Source organism: Lissotriton helveticus, chromosome 7, assembly GCF_964261635.1.
Source record: "Lissotriton helveticus chromosome 7, aLisHel1.1, whole genome shotgun sequence".
Lineage (NCBI taxonomy): Eukaryota > Metazoa > Chordata > Amphibia > Caudata > Salamandridae > Lissotriton > Lissotriton helveticus.
The window spans coordinates 1,885,938,659-1,885,957,972 of NC_136068.1; positions in this window are offsets into that span (position 1 = coordinate 1,885,938,659).

The following is a 19,314-nucleotide window of genomic DNA, read 5'->3' on the forward strand; positions in this document are numbered from 1 at the left end:
TCCCTGTCAGTTTGAGTCGCCCACCTCTATAACATTCTGCTACAATAGAAGTTTCTAGGTGCTACATTACATTTTTTGTGTCCAGCAACAGGCCCCTAGGGAATTGCTACCAAATAGTACAGCATTCTCTGCATCTATGTGGCTTCTTGACCCATCCCCCAATGCTGAACAATACGTACTGCCTTTCCTGTGCTACAGAGAAAACACTGGCACAATCGGGAAAGCCATGATTAATGTCGCACAAACCTGTGCACATACAGATTCAACAAACGTTTGGCAACACAGACTTGACTAAAGCTATATATACAAGCAAGCCTCTGACATACATGGCAACGGACCCGATGCAGGTGGGTTACTCCCGATTTTTGAAACACAACACCCCTCCGCCCCCAACTTGATTTTAACGGCCCCACCTGAAACGGCCTCTGGTTCAACATAATTCAATGGGGAAAATGCATTCCTCCGATTTTTTTTCTAAATCCTACACTTTCCTGGCCTAAAATGTTGCCATTTTTGCTCTGTATACACCGCCACTTACACGCGCTCAGACAGACAGCTACTGTATACAAAAGAAGGTTTGCACACGCAAATCCGTGCGACGAAACAGCAAATTAATATTCTAAAAAAGATAAATACATGCGGCACAGGCAGAAAATGCACTCCCCCTCCACCCCCCTACCACGACTGCAGTTGAGGGTAAGGGACGCGGCCCCAGTTTACATATAACGCCTTGTTGTAACTTAAACCATGAGCTCGTTTATGGAATCTGTCCGAATACCCGTCTCTCGATCCCACCCCTTTCCCCGATTAGTTCCCAAGCCTCTGTTCGTCGCCAGGGCCGATGCCCTTGCCTCGCCCCCTGGCTGCCCGCGCTTCTCCGTCCTCCCTGCCCCTATCCAGCCGGGCTTGGCGCGGGCCTCGGGTGAGCCTCTTTCACCTGCAGCTGCTGACGAACGGGCCTCCCGCGCCTGCAGTCTCCTTGGACAGGGTCTCGAGCAGGTGCAGTGCTGCTGCCTCCGTCGTGCTGCGCCCGGTCCGTGCTGCTGATGATGCTGCAGCTCCGTTATTTTTGTACCGTGCGAGGCATTCTGGGATGTTCGCCGAGCGCTCTCTCTCTCTCCCCCCCACCGCACTGCGCAGCTTTCGTGCATTTCTGCTGCTCGCCGGGTTGTGGGCGAGTGCATCGTTCTCAGCTGAGCCTGTGTGCACCGGGGAGCCGTGATTGGTCCGGGAAGCGCCTATGGAATGCTTTAGTGTGCCTTAGTACACCTAAGATTGCCTTAGTACACCTAAGATTGCGCATCTTCTTGCTTCTGGGCGCTGCAGTGACTGCGGCCCGATTCTCCGCTCTGACAATTCATTTTAGTTTACCAATGTCAAATTTACACGTTTAGAATTCTAATAAAGATACAGTCGTTTAAGCAGTCTTACAAATGCGATGCACAATATCAAAACTGTTAATCTATCCAACGTCAGAGTAAAGTATAGAAGAACAAGGGGAACTCAGGAAGCTTGGAAGGAGAGGCCGTCCGCGGTGACGAGCCTCATTGTGAACAACGTAAAGTACCGCCCACTGGCAAAGTCACTAGGTCTGGTCAAGTCCTTTCAGCTATGGTGTACATAGGACCGAATACCTGCTGTGCAGCATGGCTGAAAGTTAGAAAAAACAAGTCAGGTCCCGGCCGCGCTGTGATTGGCTGACGTCACGGGGGTGTCCCGGGCCGGCAGCCAATCACAGCGCGGCCCGGGAATGACGTCACGGGGGTGTCCCGGGCCGGCAGCCAATCGCAGCGCGGCCCGGGACAAAGGGGCGGGGCTTAAAAAAAGCACCAGAAACGCCCCCGAATCGCGTTTTCGAGAGAAAGCGCGATTGACAGCCTCTGTCTCCCAATGGCTAGCCTCCATTTATGGAGCTAGCCAATTGGAAACAGAGGCTGTCCTAACCTCACCATTAGAAACAACAGATTTCGATCTGGGAGTGGCTTCGCCCCTCGCCAGGTTACGAAACCTAAAAAGGGTTACTTTCTTAGTTATGCTCATGAGATCTTAAGATTTTGCTAGTAGTCGCCAGGTATCGATCATAGTTAACGGAGGGTGCATAGGTCCACCTGTTCTTCTTGGGGTACCAGCCAGTCAAGATAATAATATGGACTACGGTGATTGTAATAACAGTAATCCCCGCTTTTATGGGTAACCCTCTGTTAACTAGTGGACTATCTTTCCACCTTTGAGAGAGAGCCCATCATTTCACATAAACAAAAAATTTATAAAATATCCTGCACCTCTACACATTGATAGAATCTCTTTGTTTACATGAACCGTTCAGGAGGGTGATTCTATCTCAACCTCTACGCTTCCCCCTTTGATTTTTTGTGGTCATCGGCAGCGCACAGCTGCGGAAGCTCAAAAGAAAAAAACTTGACACTGTCACTCTCACCACATAACTAAAGGAATTCCACATCCAGCACCTGATCCCCGGGTGGACTTAGAGACCCTTTTCTTCCCCTCCTTTTGAGAATTATAACTAACTATGGCAGATTTAGGCCTGGCTTTCATTGAGGACGAAATCTCCAACCTCATAGCTACCCTGGGAACTTTTGAGGGTCTGAATACTGCAGGTCCCTCCACAAGGAACAACGATTGGGATGAATTAGAATAACTTAGAAGAACACAAATAAAGACTGCCATTCATGGCCTATTGATGACTGAATACCTCCAGGCCAAGACTGCCCCAGCAGGTCTTGTAGTCCGCAATGAACCCTTCATCTTCCTACACGATAAAACCTTCAAAATTGACTGGTCCAAAATTTCATGGCGATGCACCCGTGACTGGATTGTGCTCATTATTAAGACTGCAAGCAGACTAGCAAGCGAACTCAAAGTAGAGATACAAACTATAGAAGTTCGTTTAAAAAGCTATGAATCCCCAGCTGACCTGAAAAAATACCTTGACGAAACGAACAAGTCTCTAAATGAGTTCGAAACTACACTGAAGAATAATAAATATGAGAAATTAAAAAAAGACAATAGTCGATGGTCGAAAGAGAGAGTCTACCCTTACATAAAAGATGACTACAAATCAACGAATGAAAACATCACGGATGATGAGTATTCGGACACTGGGTCTAATGGGTCCAATTCGAGTCGCAGTAAGAGCCCAAGGTCCCATGGTGGAAGGAGGAACTTCCGTAGACCAAACTACCGGGGTTCAAGAGGATGGAACAATTTCCAACCCCATATGATATATCCTCAACAACAACAATACGGTCCACCCCCCTTCCAACATCCACAGGGACCCTTTCCCGTATGGGGATACCAACAACAAGACTATGGTTATTTTGACCAATCGGCGCCTTTTTTAGGGGCGCGCCAAGGACAGACCAGGGGAAGGAAACGGAGGGGCACCTCAGTACACTGGAACACAGGAGAGGAAGAGACCCCACGGGTAGCCACGAGGAGCATGACAGGTGCCAAGAAAAACCAGAAGTGAGTCTGGTGGTGAACCTCTCGGCCTTTGAGCTTACAGAGGCACAAAACAGGGTACTGGAAAAAGGCCTGGGGTATGTGCCTACTGCCAACATGGACAAATTTCATCTATGCAAGGAAGTCCAGGAATTCATGCGACGCTTGAAGTTGCAAGTCTTCTTTAAAGACAAAAAAGATGAAATTGAACATGGAGATACAAAACTAAGACCCAAATCGACGTTCACACCAATGAACAATACCCTCCCAATCGAATTGCTTGCTTTCGAGAAGTCAGTGATGAGGGAACTTGAAGATATAAACCCCCGGGAAAGAAGCACCTTTCAGAACATAGATAATGAAGAAAGACAAGCACTACGAGAGCTGAGCAATAACAAATGCATAGTGATAAAGCTGGCTGACAAGGGTGGCGCGACTGTTATACAAAATGCAAGCCAGTATGACACTGAATGTATGAGACTACTCCAGGACGAAAGGAACTATGAAATTCTCCATACAGATCCGACGGATAGGATAGCAATCAAGATCAATACGATGGTAGAGGAGGCCTTAACACACGGTTGGATTACTAAAAAGGAGGGAGAATTCCTGTGCCAAAGAAATTTAAGGACCCCCTACCTGTATACACTCCGGAAGATACACAAGAACTTACAGAACCCTCCGGGACGACCTATTGTGTCCGGCATCGGGTCAATATTGGAACCTCTGTCAAGATTTGCAGACGCTTTCCTCAGACCAATAGTCCAAAAAACTTCAACGTACCTCAGGGATACGAAGGATGTACTGAACTTACTAGAAAATATCACCTTTGATCCCAACACTCAGCTATTAATTAGCTGCGACGTGGAGAGTCTCTACACCAGCTTGCCACACCATGCAACGTTGGAGATTGTCGAGGATGTCCTTTTTGAAGATTTTTGGGAGTACCAGACACCGCGTAATGTGGTGATGGAATGCTGTTCCCTAGCGCTAAGAGAGAATTTCTTCGAATATAAAGGCATCCAAAAACATGGCTGTAGCATGGGAAGCACATTTGCTCCCAGTATAGCTGGCTTGTATGTGCACCACCTGGAAGTGACCAAAATACTGCATCCAAATAATCCCTTCAGAGATAACATCAAGATATGGAAACGATACATCGATGATATCCTGATCATCTGGGATGGAGATGAGAGGGCTTCCAAGCAATTCCTGAGTTGGTTGAATTTGCAAGACGACTATTTGAAATTCACAAGTACCACCTCCAACTGCAACTTGGTCTTTTTGGATTTGAATATTTTTCCCAAGGAGGGTAGGTTAATGACTACCACCCACTTTAAAAGTACTTCAAAGAACTGTCTGTTGATGTACAACAGCTTCCACCGGAGACATCTGAGGGATAATCTCCCGTACGGCCAGTTTTTGCGCCTTCGCAGAAACTGCACAGAAATCAACAACTTCAAACTCCAGTCCAAGGATCTGAAAAAGAAGCTGGAAGCCAGAATGTACCCAGACAAGATCATCGATCAGGCATACAAACGAGCCAAGAACAACTGCCGAGAGAGTCTTCTGGAAGAGAAGAGACCGAAAGAGGATGACAAGAGACCAATTTGCGTCACTACTTACAACACCTGTTCTAACCAAGTGACAAAGATCATCAACAGGAACTGGAAGATTCTGAATAGTGGTTGTTTGCAAATACCAAAACCAATGTTCTCTCATAAGAAGGCACAAAGTATAAGGGATGTTTTAGTCCACACAAGACCCAAAACAAATAGCAATACTGGGCAAAAGAATCCAAACTTTGTACATGGCCATCATCCTTGTGGAGGCTGCAAAGTCTGTTGTCTAACGAGTAAAAGCAACAATTTGACCTTCAACAATGGGACAATTTGGGAACAAAGGAACTTCAGCAATTGCAACAGTACCAATGTTGTTTACTTAATCACATGTCCCTGCAGACTGGAATATGTAGGCATGACGAGCAGGGCAGTAAAAACCCGGATAGGTGAGCACAAAAGTACCATAAAGTGCAAAAAAACAAGCACGAAACTCACAAATCATTTCCTGGAAATGAACCACAAGCCCGAAGAAATATCTTGGACTGTGATAGAGCAAGTGGGTAACGAAAGGTTCCTTCTGGAGAAAGAACAAAGATAGGTGTTTCGCATTCAATCCCACAAAAGGGGACTGAACGATGACATACCATGGGGACAGCTGTAATTACCCCCCCCCCCCGGTACCCCCCCTTTTTTGAACATCAGAAGGTGAACATCACGTGATGACTGGATGATGCACAAAGAAACCATATGGCCCGATATACAATGAGGACAGCTGCGATTGCCTTGCCTTACCGATTGCGTAACCCCTTTGAATATCAAGGGTTGAACATCTGGAGATAATTGTGATACCATTTGAATATCAAGGGTTGAACATCTGGAGATAATTGTGATACCATTTGATCCTAGGTACAATGTGCGAATTAATTTTGACAATCCTTGGGTTGTATGAATTCACCAATCAGAAAAATGTATTGTACTCTGCTGAGGGAACCCCCGGACCTTGCCCATAAAAGCGGGGATTACTGTTATTACAATCACTTAGTCCATATTATTATCTTGACTGGCTGGTACCCCAAGAAGAACAGGTGGACCTATGCACCCTCCGTTAACTATGATCGATACCTGGCGACTAATAGCAAAATCTTATGGTCTCATGAGCATAACTAAGAAAGTAACCCTTTTTTAAATATATTATCACATCATATTCTGTGCGCATTTAAGAACCCTCCGTTTTTCACATAAGTAAGAGAAAGCGTGAAAAGACTTCTGGCCACAGTCCTCACCTTGTGCCAAAAAACGGCGGCCATTTTTGATGGAGCGCTCTAGCTTTTTTGCTCGGGGCGTTTACCTGAAGCGGCAAGCATCACGGAAGAGAATGGTTAGTTATATCTACCCCGCAGACGAGAGACCGCCAGTCCTCGGAGCTGCACGGAGGTAGGAACAAGAGGCAAACTCTCACGCCGGTGCTGTAAGTAATAGACTCAGACCTCGAGTCTCTAATAAATGGGTCACAGGGGCATTTTGTCGTCATAGCAGGAACGAGCTATATCTAACAATGGTGGCGGCAATATTTATTTATTTTTTCAGTCGACCGAGCAAAACCACCTCCGCCTGCAAGCTCATGGGGCACTGAAAATTAACGAAAAAGTATGTATAATACAAGAGTGTTGACCACCACCGACACTAATATCTTCTTAGAATATCGATCTCGATAAATACGATATATGGGTCTTTTTTTCCTAACTGTATGATCGGATGTGTGAATGTGTTGAGTCACAATTGTATGGGTGATGAGATAATTGCGAACCGCTTCAAATTGGATGGTTCGGGATGAAACGTCTGGTATATACAACCAGTCAAAAGAGGTATACATTGACCAGTGCGCAGCATGCGTGGCAAAGACAATAGCCTGTAATACGGCGAAATTTCGCTGAATTAGCAATGTTTTGGATGCTACATCAGATTAATGATATATGTCTAATAATCAGAAGTAAAAATATGAATCTGCTTGTGCTTTCTCCCTCTTTTTCCTCTCTTTATTTACAGAGACCACTGGTCATTCTTTTTGGTACTCATCATTGGTGCCACGCTTCACTTGGGCCAGCTCATGCCCCGAAGCCCAAATATTCAGCCTATTTTTGCTGTTATATTTGTAGGACAGTAGGCTTATTACTGTAGAACCGAGCTATTAGCAGTAGGGATCACTACATGGTCCTGATGAGTAGGCAGTTGGGGACTGCCTATGAAACATGTCGACTCGGTAGCTAGCAATTGCTCTACCTCACATTCCCCTTTTTCATGTTTCCAGCTAGAGAAACCAATAAAATTTATTTTTTCTACTAGCCAGGGAATTTTTAATTTTTGTATTTTTTGTGCATTCACTAGTTAGGTCCCTACACTTCACTGACACCACTACACCCACACATAGCCCTGTCACATCTATAGTGCTCCCGCGTAGTCCGTCTGGTTGTAGCACGCCCCGCCCCGTTATAGGGACGGGAAGACCCCTATGATGAAGCATGACACTAAAGGATTTTTTTAGTGTGTGAGGGGTATTTTAACAAGCACACTGTGCTCTCATCTTTCCACCTTTAAGAGAGAGCCCATCATTTCACATAAACAAAAAATTTATAAAATATCCTGCACCTCTACACATTGATAGAATCTCTTTGTTTACATGAACTGTTCAGGAGGGTGATTCTATCTCAACCTCTACGCTTCCCCCTTTGATTTTTTACAGATGTGTACCACCTACTCAACGCAAGTGGCAGATTTCCCTGATACACTCCCCAATGTCATGGAAACCTTGCCTTAAAGAAGCTGGTAATTATAGATCAAGCAGGTTTTCCCCATTTGGGGAGTTTAACTCATGATCTGCATTAACTTATAGTCAGACACCAGCAGGTATTGCCAAGCGGAGTTAAAGGGAACTCAAAACTGAGGTCAAAGCGTGAGCAATGCAATAACGTCTGTGCTGCTTCATTCAGAGGGACGGCCAAAGCATTGAATCCATGTACATAAAAGCAAATTTATTGACCTTCATCTTGAATGTCAAAGAATTCCAGCTACAGGGGCTACGGCAGATGCACACTGTTCGCCGGTACACATTTCTTTCTCCTCAAAGATGCTTTGTGACCGCTGAGAATGGTATAAAGTTATAAACCTCATTGTTGCTTATGCCTTGGGGCACAATGCATGAACACTGTGGTGCACATGTCCCAGAATATTGTTGTATGTTTTGTGAAGAAAGGTGCCAGAGGGATCTGCTTGCATGTTCTGTTGGTGTCACACCAGCAGCTGCAGGTGCCATTGTACACAGACTGCCAGCTTCCTTTCCACATGCACTTATACACAGATTGCAATGTCTCATGGCTTACCCGTCACTTACATAACAGCACTGGAATAAACTACTGGCACATCTTACCGCTAGTTGATAGTCTATGCCTTTTGTTTGCTGCATCTGTTTGAAGAGGTCGACAGAATGTGTGCTTAACATCCAGCATATTGATAGCATCACTGCATTTTCTGGACAGGAACCTGTTCCCAAATGAGTCAGACATGACTTTACTAGGGACACAGATGTCCTACAGCTGGCGGGAGGACATCAGCCAGATGTGTGTGGGTGCTGACATGATAAATACTAACACTCAATAACTTGAGAAACATTTAAACCTACTTTAAATACTGCTTGTGAATAATCAGTAAACAATACATGTTGTTGTTGAAGTTTACTGTCTTGTCTAAAATAGAGTCTCAACTGGGGTGGCAGAGTGGGCTAAAGAACGTGATGGATTAAACCCAGATCTGTTGACTGGGTGTGAGTGTTTGATTGGTTCAGATGCTCTGTCCATCACCACCCCCTTTTGTACCGCTTTAAAATAGAGTCCCAGCACTTACTGTGTGAACACCATCATCTAAGGATTGGTAAGTCGAGGATGAGGAGGAATTTAAAGAATAGGAAACTTGTCCACTACAGAAGAGGGTCGGCAGCATCCATGGCATTCACCATGATGCATTTTCCATCCTCTCTCTCTCTTCTTCTCTCACCTGCTTATATGAAGCTGGAGGCAGCATTCACTCTACAGGAAGCTCCTCAGAGACACAGTCCCTGAAGCTACAAGGGCCAGATCTACAACTGCAAAACATTCCCGCATCATTAGTTTTAAACACAATTGTTAAATGGTTTTTTGTAGAGCGCACGGCTACTCAAAAAGAGTGTCCCGGCGCTTTTTATTGAAGAAGGCTGCAGTAAACTAACATAACACATTAAAAGAGAAAAAGACCCCGAAATAAAAAAACACAGCACACAAAAAAAGGCCTACTGGACAAACAGCCAGGTCTTAAGGTCCTTTCTAAAGGCTAGTAAGCCAGTGGATCCCCGGAGGGAAAGGGGCAGAGAATTCCATAATTGGGGTGCCAGTAATCCAAAGGAGCGACCTCCCAGACGTGCTCTCTTCACTCGTGGGACAGTAGCCAGAAATAAAGATTCTGATCTCAGAGAGCGGGCTGGTTGGTAGAAAGTCAGTCTCCTCTGGAGATACTTCGCTCCCGACGCATGAAGGGCCTTATATGCCAAAGTCAGGGCCTTGAAGGCGATCCGCTTACGGATTGGGAGCCAGTGCAAGGTCTGGAGCAAGCCCGCAGCGCTGGTACGCCTGTTCACTCCGTAGACCGCCCTTGCCGCAGCATTCTGTACAACCTGTAGCCGCTGTAACAGGTACTCTGGCAGGCCCAGGTATAAAATGTTCGAATAATCCAACCTGGAGCCAATCAGGGCCTGTACAGTCAGCTTCCGGTGCTCCTCCGATAACAGGGGAAGAAACCTCCGCAGCATCCTGAGGAGGCCAAAGCACATGCCTGACACCCCCAAAATCTGGGCTTTCATTGTCAGCCCCGTGTCCATCTTAACACCCAAGTTTTTAGCTATTTGGGATGAACACGTAGGGGGAAACATGTCGATAGGCCACCAGGCCTGCCAGTCTGGCTCCGTGTTGCACCCAAAGAAGAGTATCTCGGACTTGTCGGAATTGCACTTGAGGCTGTGCAGTTGGAACCATTGAAACACAGCCCCAAGGCAATCCCGGATACTCTCCCCATCGAAATCTCCTCCTCTCTTACACGAGAAGAGGAGCTGGGTATCGTCGGCATAAGATACGATCCGGGCCCCAAGCGACTCCGCCAATGCCGCCAAAGGGGTCATAAAGATATTAAAGAGGGTCGGGCTCAAAATAGAGCCCTGAGGGACCCCAACACCCAATGGAGGCATCACGGCATCACAATTAGCATGATGTGTCCTTGTCATTGAGGCACAATTCTCAGGACAGAAGGCAGGAGATGTCCAGAAGTCAGTGGTTATGTTTACAACCATTAAGTAATAATTTGTCTTAGGGTAGGGCTCACCTGTATTGATAGTGTGTAAGGGAAACATGAAGTATTTTGACAGGTCTTGAAATTGACAGCCCCTGGATGACCATGTGACATTTCAGTGATGTTCCCAGATGATACCTCCCTTGGTTGTTGTCCAAAGCTCCCACTGCTGTAGCACAGGAGAGGCCACTTACTTGCATTAACCCATGGATGTACGGAGGAGTGAGGATAACTCCTTGATACACCCACTGATCCTAATCAGCAGGACTCTCAGGCTCTCTCCACATCATCTTTGTAAGGAAACAAGTTTCCATACTGATCAGGACACTTGGTACTGGTTGTTTAATAGAATGTTTTTCTCAAAGTCTCCTTGACTCTCAGGTCTAGCTGATCAATGAGTCAATGGTTGAGATTCAATGCAATAGATCCAGTTATCACAGGCTAACACCACTTCAATAACATTGTGGAAATATGTAGATATGTACTCAGTTAGACATGATAATAGAAATTTTCAGCACAATATACACAAAATATTCAGTTACTTAAAGTACCAACACTGAGCGTTGGTTGGAATCACAATAATCTGCTCACGTTCATTATGTTGATCATCATCACTGTGCTACGCTCTGTCCTGTGTGAAGGCTACAAGGAGTATGATCCTCCTGCCGATAACTGTGACTCCTATTACACTGTTGGAGGCCACTACCTGATCAGAATCTCTAGAAAGAGGAAATATAGGAATGTGGAATGAGTGCATTCAGAGTCCCTTTAAATTTGCATATCATGTTCACCATACAGCTGGATCCACCTGCTCAACAGCTACATATAAAGGAAGGGCAGATCTTAGTACTCAAAGGAGTCAGACAGAGAACTGATTTAACTAAGGGAGTGAGCAAAAAGGAGGAAAGGAAATACCCAAGAACCAAGCTGGACTTCCATGACCCTTGGATCCAGCTCAAGTCTCTGGAGAGGATCAGAAAGGTCTGTTTCCCTGATACTCTGGTTCTTCTTTGTGCAAGGTCAGCATCTGACGCTAGTCATTAGTCTCTGTCCTAGCCTTGAGAGCAACAGGCAGTTCACTGGAAGAGGTGTGGCGCCGCGGCTAGGGCGACTGACTCCGGAATCTGGGGATCATGGTTCGATCCCCGGCACCGGTGGCAGATTAGCCCAGCGCCATGTGACTCTGGGCAATAGCTTGCTTAATCTTCCCGACGGCCCCCAGCGCCTAGAGACCCTTACGGGTGATAGTGCGCTTTACAAATGTGGATTATTATTATTATTACTGTTCCATGGCAAGTGAGTGCTGGTGGTGTCTGTGCACTGGAGTGAGTCTCCAGCTTTTGTACACAGCCCATGGCTTTCATTTGGTGCCAATACTTACTAGAAGTTTAAAATCCCAACCAACCACATTTGGGCAGATCTTTCATCATTGGAGATGTTTCTATACAGAACCTGTACAGGATTCCTCCCACATTGCATTCTTGGAGCCTATGCCTCTGTACCACCAGGCAGGTACTATCTATAAAAGCCACTTATTGCATGGATCAATATCTATTTTCCACCCGCACTCACTCAAAGATTTTCATAATTTTTGCAAAAACAATACCACCATCAGTCCTGACCTCAGCGTTTATGACAGTCTCTCACAAGGGGCCCACACACCTACCCCCACAGATACTCTGGCCATTATCCCTCAAGAGACCCTAGTGTTACTAAGACCTGATCATGCAACAACAAGTCCCTCACATCATTTTCCTTCCCTGGCTTTGGTATTGATGTACGTGAGACAACCCACGTACAGAACTTTGCTTTACTTCCCAAGCCATTGTGACCCCCACAGGGAGAAGACTGGCATCCACCACAACAAATAAAGGCTCTTCTGCACTCCTGTACATTGATGATTTAGAACTTTGCATCTCGAGCATCTTGCAATTTCTGACCTACAGACAAACACCTGCAAGGAAAGATAAACATGGGTTATTAAATCTGCGTTTCAGCAAACCTGAAGCACAATAGCCATACCCTATATTTAAACATTCCTGTGCACCTATGTGTCACAAACAAATACAACTTAAGCATATGAGCCGAAAATACTACAGAGCCAGATAAGAACAGGAAAACTAGTAACCTGCACAAAGTGATGCAACAACACCCTAGGGGGGCCTCTGCAATGTTGTGCAGGGAGCCCCCTTTTTTGGTCCCACTACCGAAGGCCGTTTTAAAATACTTCACCCTTATGACCAACCTCAAAGCTAGCAGCAGGGCTTTCACTAGAGCAAATAAGTTGAAGAAGATCAACAAGTTCAGCTGTCAGGGATACATTAAATGTGTTTGTGTGTTATTAATGTACAAAATGGAGCTATAGGGGAAACCGGGGAAGCACTTGGTGACATGAAGGAATCACAGGGCACCTTCATAGGGCTACCAGCATTTCAAAGATAATGGTGAATAAATGTGGTGCCTTTGTGGTACTGAAAATTCCATCTGCAACGCACCACTGGAGCATGTTACTGGTTATTTTAATCTCTTATTCTTTCATAACCTTTTCTGCTTTGAACAGTTCACCCAAGCTCTCATTCTTTCAGCACTGCTACTCTTCTTCAACAGATTTAAGCCTCCCTCTCACTAGCACCGTTGTAATTTACGTTTGTAATTCTTATTTTTATCATTCCCAGTTTCCTCGCTCTCCATCCAGTTCTCCTGGCTCTGTCTCCTAGGGGCAATTTATCAAGGGCATCATCGCCGCTTTAGCGGGACTTTTTCCTGCGAAAGCGGCGATAATTTTATCGCCCTATTAGCAAGCTGTCGCTAACAGAAGTTAGCAACAGCTTGTAGGCGATAGCGACCGGTTTGGGGCCTGCTTTGCATGTCAGCGATATTTATCGCTAATGGCATGCAAAGTAGGCGTACACAACCTGTTAGCGATGGAAAGCAGTCGCTAACATCGTTATCGCCTATTATGAACGCAGGCAAAGCGATAAACAAAACGCGCTAAGCGTGAATTTCGCCAAAACCTAATGCCTGCTCAGACCACTTCTTAACCTGAATATCCAATGGGAGGTGGATATTCAGGTTAAGACCCTATTAGCGATGATGCCTGATTATCGCTGCATTTCCAGCGATACTCATGCATTGATCCGCTATTGCTGGATATTTTATCGCATTTGAGATTAATGTTGGCAATAGCACGTTTTCTCTGCGCTAAAGTCCGGCGATGCACGGCCACGAAAAAAAAAAATCGCTAAGCTCATTTAGCGATAATTATCGCTATTATTTGCTAATATGCCCCCTAGTTCACTAAATTCTATTTTATGTCCTTCGGTTTCATTGACTTCTCTCAGTTTCCTCTTCAAGCACAAGCTTATGTCCCTCATTCTCATGCTGCTGTCATGTTTTTTGACATCTCCCCTAAATTGTCCCTCTCCGCTATTTCTCCTGGGTTTCTTTGCACACAAATCTCTCATTAGACCACTCTATCTCTTAAAATGGGCTGCTCTCCTTTAACTCTCATTCTCTAAACTAGATATCTAACTTTTCTTGCACAGCTCTAATTCTCCCAGTGTTACTGCAATCCGTACCGCTCATTCCCACCTCCCTCATATTTTTCTTCAACTTGCACATACCACACTAATATCTATAGCACGCACTCTCTTTCTCACACTTAATCTTACCTTTGATCACTAAATATCTCTCAATTATTTCTGCATCTTACTTCCTATGTATCAACCCCTTTGTTCTTTTCCAGTCAGTTCCCTTAGGTATTTGTATTTTCCTGTCCCCAGTTGTATTTCTTAGTTAATACCATCTTTCTTATATTTATTTTGTTTTCCTTTTTCTATCACATGCTTTCTCTCTCATGTGTTATTCATGTTCCTTTCATTCCCTCCTCTAGAGGTGGTTCCAATCTTTTTCTTTACTCTATCTCTCACATTTCCTTTCCCTGTTGGTTATCTCTTCCTTCGTTTCCTCGATTGTTCCTTTTCTTCTCTTTTCCTTCTTTGTAACTCTTATTTTCTTAGCCTTTTTCCTCACCATGCTTGAGTCCTAACTCCTACACCATCAGGGCCTCACTTACTAGGACCCTAGCAGATCGTTTGCACCACCAAGGCGTTATTTCTTTGACGCTCCTCTGGCGCAATTTGCCGCAGCATATTTGCGTGGCTTTTCATTGACCTAATGAACATTGCGTGAAAGGAGTGTTCCCTTGGTGTTGCTGTGGGTGTTCCCTCACAACACCCAAATTGTGTGAAGCATTCCCAGATTTATAAGGAATCGTAAACCTGGTAATGCTTCAGATTCCAATGCCACCCACCGGGTGTCGTTAGGGAGGCATAACAAGGAGAAATATCTATTTTTCTCCACATTTTTTCCTCTTTTTATGTGTGCTGCATTCTGCAGCACACATAATACAGGAAAACACCTTTTGTGACCCTTCCTGTACAAAAACAATGCTCTCTGTAACACAGACACCCTTGCACCATGGCAGCCAATTGTGTGCCAGAACAGGGGAAAAGACAAGGGCAGGAGTACTATATCTACAAGATACTGTGCATTCCTGACCTTTTGTTTTGATGCAGGGCAGCGCAGCAAGATTCCTTTTATCGCTGTCCTGCACCAAAACCTCGTTAATGAGGCCCTCAGTTCTGTCCTCATTATTCTCTTCACTGGAATATCTATGACCCTCTGCCTAAGTGCATATGATTCTTTTTAAAACTTGGCATAGTTCTCCAACTCCCAGGTACAGTACCAACAGGAGCAGGTCAAGTTTCTCACATTTGCAAGAATCTGCCCATTAGTATTAGCAGTGGAACCTTCATTCACATATCCACCCCAACCCAACTTCTTTCCATTTCTAATCACAATCACTTCCCCAAGGAATTATAAACTTGGGGCCAGATGTAGGTGGCCAAATATCGATCGCTAACACTGAAATTCGCAGATGTTGGTGAGTTTAAACCACTAGCAAAATGAGGAATTGCAAAATTGCGATTCCTTATTTTGATCTTGCATTTAAGGAATTGGAAATTGTGATTCCTTAACTGCACAAAAGAAAGTGCACTTTAGCTAATTAATTACCACCAACTTTAAGTTGGTGGTAATTAGTGATTTCCTTTAAGAAAACACTTTTTTGCTTTTTTTAAAGTGCCATGTGGCACACATAAGCACCACATGTGCAGACATGCACATTTCAGGGGTGCAACAGGGTGTCCTTTTGAAACCCTGGCACCCTTGAAATAGCTCCCGCTATTTGCGATTCTTTAATACCGAATAGCAAATAGTGAATATCTTCCCATTCATTCCTATGGACCTCCTAGCCCATAGGAATGCACGGGTCGGTATTCCTTATTAACAAATCTCAATTTGCCATTTGTTATTAAGGAATATCAAGGAATCGCTAATATTTTAGCGATTCCTACCTACATTCAATTTTGCGAGTCCTTAATAGTGAATCGGTAAAATTCGCTATTAAGGACTCGCAAATTTGATTTTACCTACATCTGGCCCTCGGTTACTTGACCATCGATAACGCCACTATATCAGGCCTCTAGCCCATACGGAGTCTCCGCCAGCCATGAGACCTTTTTGGGGATTTGTGCGCTCAATAAGTTCCTCTGACTTTGACACAGTGGATACTACGTAGGTAGAAGCATTGCAAAGGCGAGTATAATGTTTTTATGAGTATTATATGCAGGGAACACTGGTGTAAGTTTTCTTCACACAAAAGAGAAAAAGCCCCCAGAGCCCCAGTGCAAGCTTCCCTAATGCCAACAGGCATAGAAGCGCCAACTTCTATGCACGCTTCCTTCGCAAGAAAACAGACACACCACAAGCAACAGCTCAGCAAACATTCATCGCAAAAAAAGGTCTAGGATAAACATCAGCGTTCAAATCACTCTCACATCAGTGCATTACTGTCAGCAGCAGTGCAAGCTTCTCTAGAAAAACAGGTCCAACATTGGCAGCAGATCTGCAATTTTCTCTTGCACTAAACATGAAAAATATAAGCAACAGGTGTTGAGGTCTCCCTCATTAAACAGATACAGCACTAGAAAGAGGAGTGCTGCAAACATCTCTCAAACACGTGATACATCATGGGAAACAAGAAGCAATGGCAGCCACCTTCACCAGAGAGGGTCAGTAGTAGTAGTAGCAGCAGCTGTGCAAGCACCTGCCACTCAAACAGATAGAATACCACAGCAGCAGAGCTACCCTATATGACAAGACAGGTGAGGAAGTATGAAGGGATAGGTGAGCACAGGTGCCAACTAGCAACATGTCACATGTGACACCGTCAGTCATCCCTGGCATTTTATCCAAAAGCAACATGCAAACAGGGATTTCTGATGCCAACAGGGCCGGACTGGCCGTAGCGGGCACCGGGCAAGCCCCAGGTGCGCCCCACAGGTGAGGGGCCGGTTTGGGGACCCTGGGGGCCGTTTTTGTTAAAGGGCCGTTTTTGCAGCATAGCTGCAAAATCGGCCCTGTAACAAAATCGGCCGAAAATCGGCCCTGGCAAAGAGCTCGGTGGCACCCACAACCCCCGGGGGGGGGGGGGAAAGGGGGGGGTGGCCGAGCAATTTGCAAGGGCCGGTTTTGGTTCCCAGTCTGGCCCTGGATGCCATGTTTCAAAGCTAAACATAAAACTACAAGTTCCCGAATGCCCAGTATTCTTGGTTTAAAAGCTAGAACCAGCTGGGGCTTCCTCTTTTGATGGCTTGAGTGGCTGGGTGTGTGTGAAAACATACACAAAACTAAGTCAAATTTGCTAAGCTCGAATCATAAAATGTGATGAAATATACAACCTCAATGTGACATCAGTTACATTTGGGTTGTACATTTAAGAAGCCTTTTTTCTAATCTTGTGGATTTGAGAGTAATAATATATAGGGTTCTGAGATACCTGCAAGATCATATTTGATTTTTAAAGATTGTTTCTTTTTCTTTTACTGATGGTTTTGATTCACATTATGTATGTATCAAACCTAGGCATCTTATAACAAGAATACGGAATCAGGATTGCACTGGGAGAGAACAACAGAGGAAAAACCAGTTTAAAAGTTTGTATTGTCTTTAATTTAAACACATAAAAAAGAGAAATGTTTGTTTCATATGGATTCAACAAATTCAATAATACACAATTAATCACATAAAATCATATACAACTTAATAAAAACAATCAGTTTAAAATCAAATAGTGGCATTTATAAGTATCTACGCGCGTTTCGGCGTAGGAAAAACGCCTTCTTCAGGAGCCACGGATATATCTGAGAAGAAACATAAAAATATAACTATTTTTCTATTTACAATAAAACAATTTCATAGGTTACAGAACAATCATATACCTCTTTATTTAAATAGCCGTTCTCTTCTCTTAACAGTACAACCTATTTCCCTCATAATATACGCTCATAGCATATAAACTTTACAATTTAAACATAGGGTTAAACAACAATTGTGTGTACGTGCATTTGCATTTGATCATTCCTAGGGGATATTTATTCCCTCATTACAAATTATTGCCATTATGAACTGATAAAATATGTAGACAATGTTCCAAAATGATGTATAGAAAATGTTTTCCTGTGGTGGAGGCTCTCTGACCCCGTTCTCTACACCCGTTAATTGCCAGGATAAGTATGCATCTAGATAACTGATGCTTAGCTATACGCTAAATATCTCATTAGTAAAACATCTTTTACTGTAGGGTACTGAAATTAAACTTGTTACGTCCTACTGGTCTGATTTATGAGAAGGTGTTCGTCACTCCTATGAAAAACTTACTTTCAAATGGCATATGTTGCCTTCAATTGCCAATAATCGATATTTATATAACGTTGGTCTGATTTAATGATTCACATTATGGCACCTGCCCGTGTTCACTTTCACTATATATTTATTGAATATATACATTGTTTTTCACCCATTCAGGAGATTTAAATGAACCATAATTAACATAAGGCCTCATGTACAATATTTTGATGCCCAGCAGTGCTGCAATACTTCCTGCTGTGCTGCTGTGCATCAAATGAAAAGGGAAAGAATGCACAATATCTACAAGATAAGGCACATTCCTGTACTTTACACTATGCGCTAGCTGGCCCAAAAGGGGCTGCCACTACCGGTATCCCTGCACCATGGTGCAAGGGTGTCTGCACTGTAGAGCTGCACAAAAACAATCACAAGAGGTGTTCTGCTCATTCTGCAGCACACATAGAAAAAGGACATATGAGGAGAAATGAAGCTATTTCTCCTCACTGCAACTCCCTTATGTCTCCCCTGGGGAGGTATAGGAAACTAATGTATTTTCAGGTTTACAAAACCCCGTAAATCTGGGAATGTGTCAGGTTCCATGGATGTTGCGTGGGAACACCCACAGCAACACCTATTGACCTCCCCTTTCACACAGAGTAATGCATGAAAGGAGCCATATTAACCAGGTCATGAAAAAGCCACGAAGGGTGGCATTAGGTGGCCTTGTACATATGGGCAGGCACGCTGCTCTGCCAGTGCATCAAAACAAGTGATGCACCAGCAGTGCAATAAGCTTGTAAATGAGCCCTTAGTTTGGAGAATTCAGAGTGATCTTGGTAAAGAGGTAATTCAGGGGACCCTTCACCATGGAAAATAAGATGTGGATGGGCCAGTGGCACTGTGCCTCAATTTCTGAGTTTGAGATCACACAAACACTAAGGGCTGGGTTTTGCATTAGTCGTGCCCTGCCCCACTGCCCATGACCTCCTTCTCCATGGATTTCCGCCCTCCCTCTCTCTAACGGTACCCCTCATCTCTCCATAACCCTAATGTATTTTGTTGGGGCACACTTTATGTCACAGCCGCATAATTAAAGACACACAATTGATGGAGGGAATGCAGAACAAATCAAAACATTCACCCCCAGTCAAGAGATCTGGGTAAAAAACAT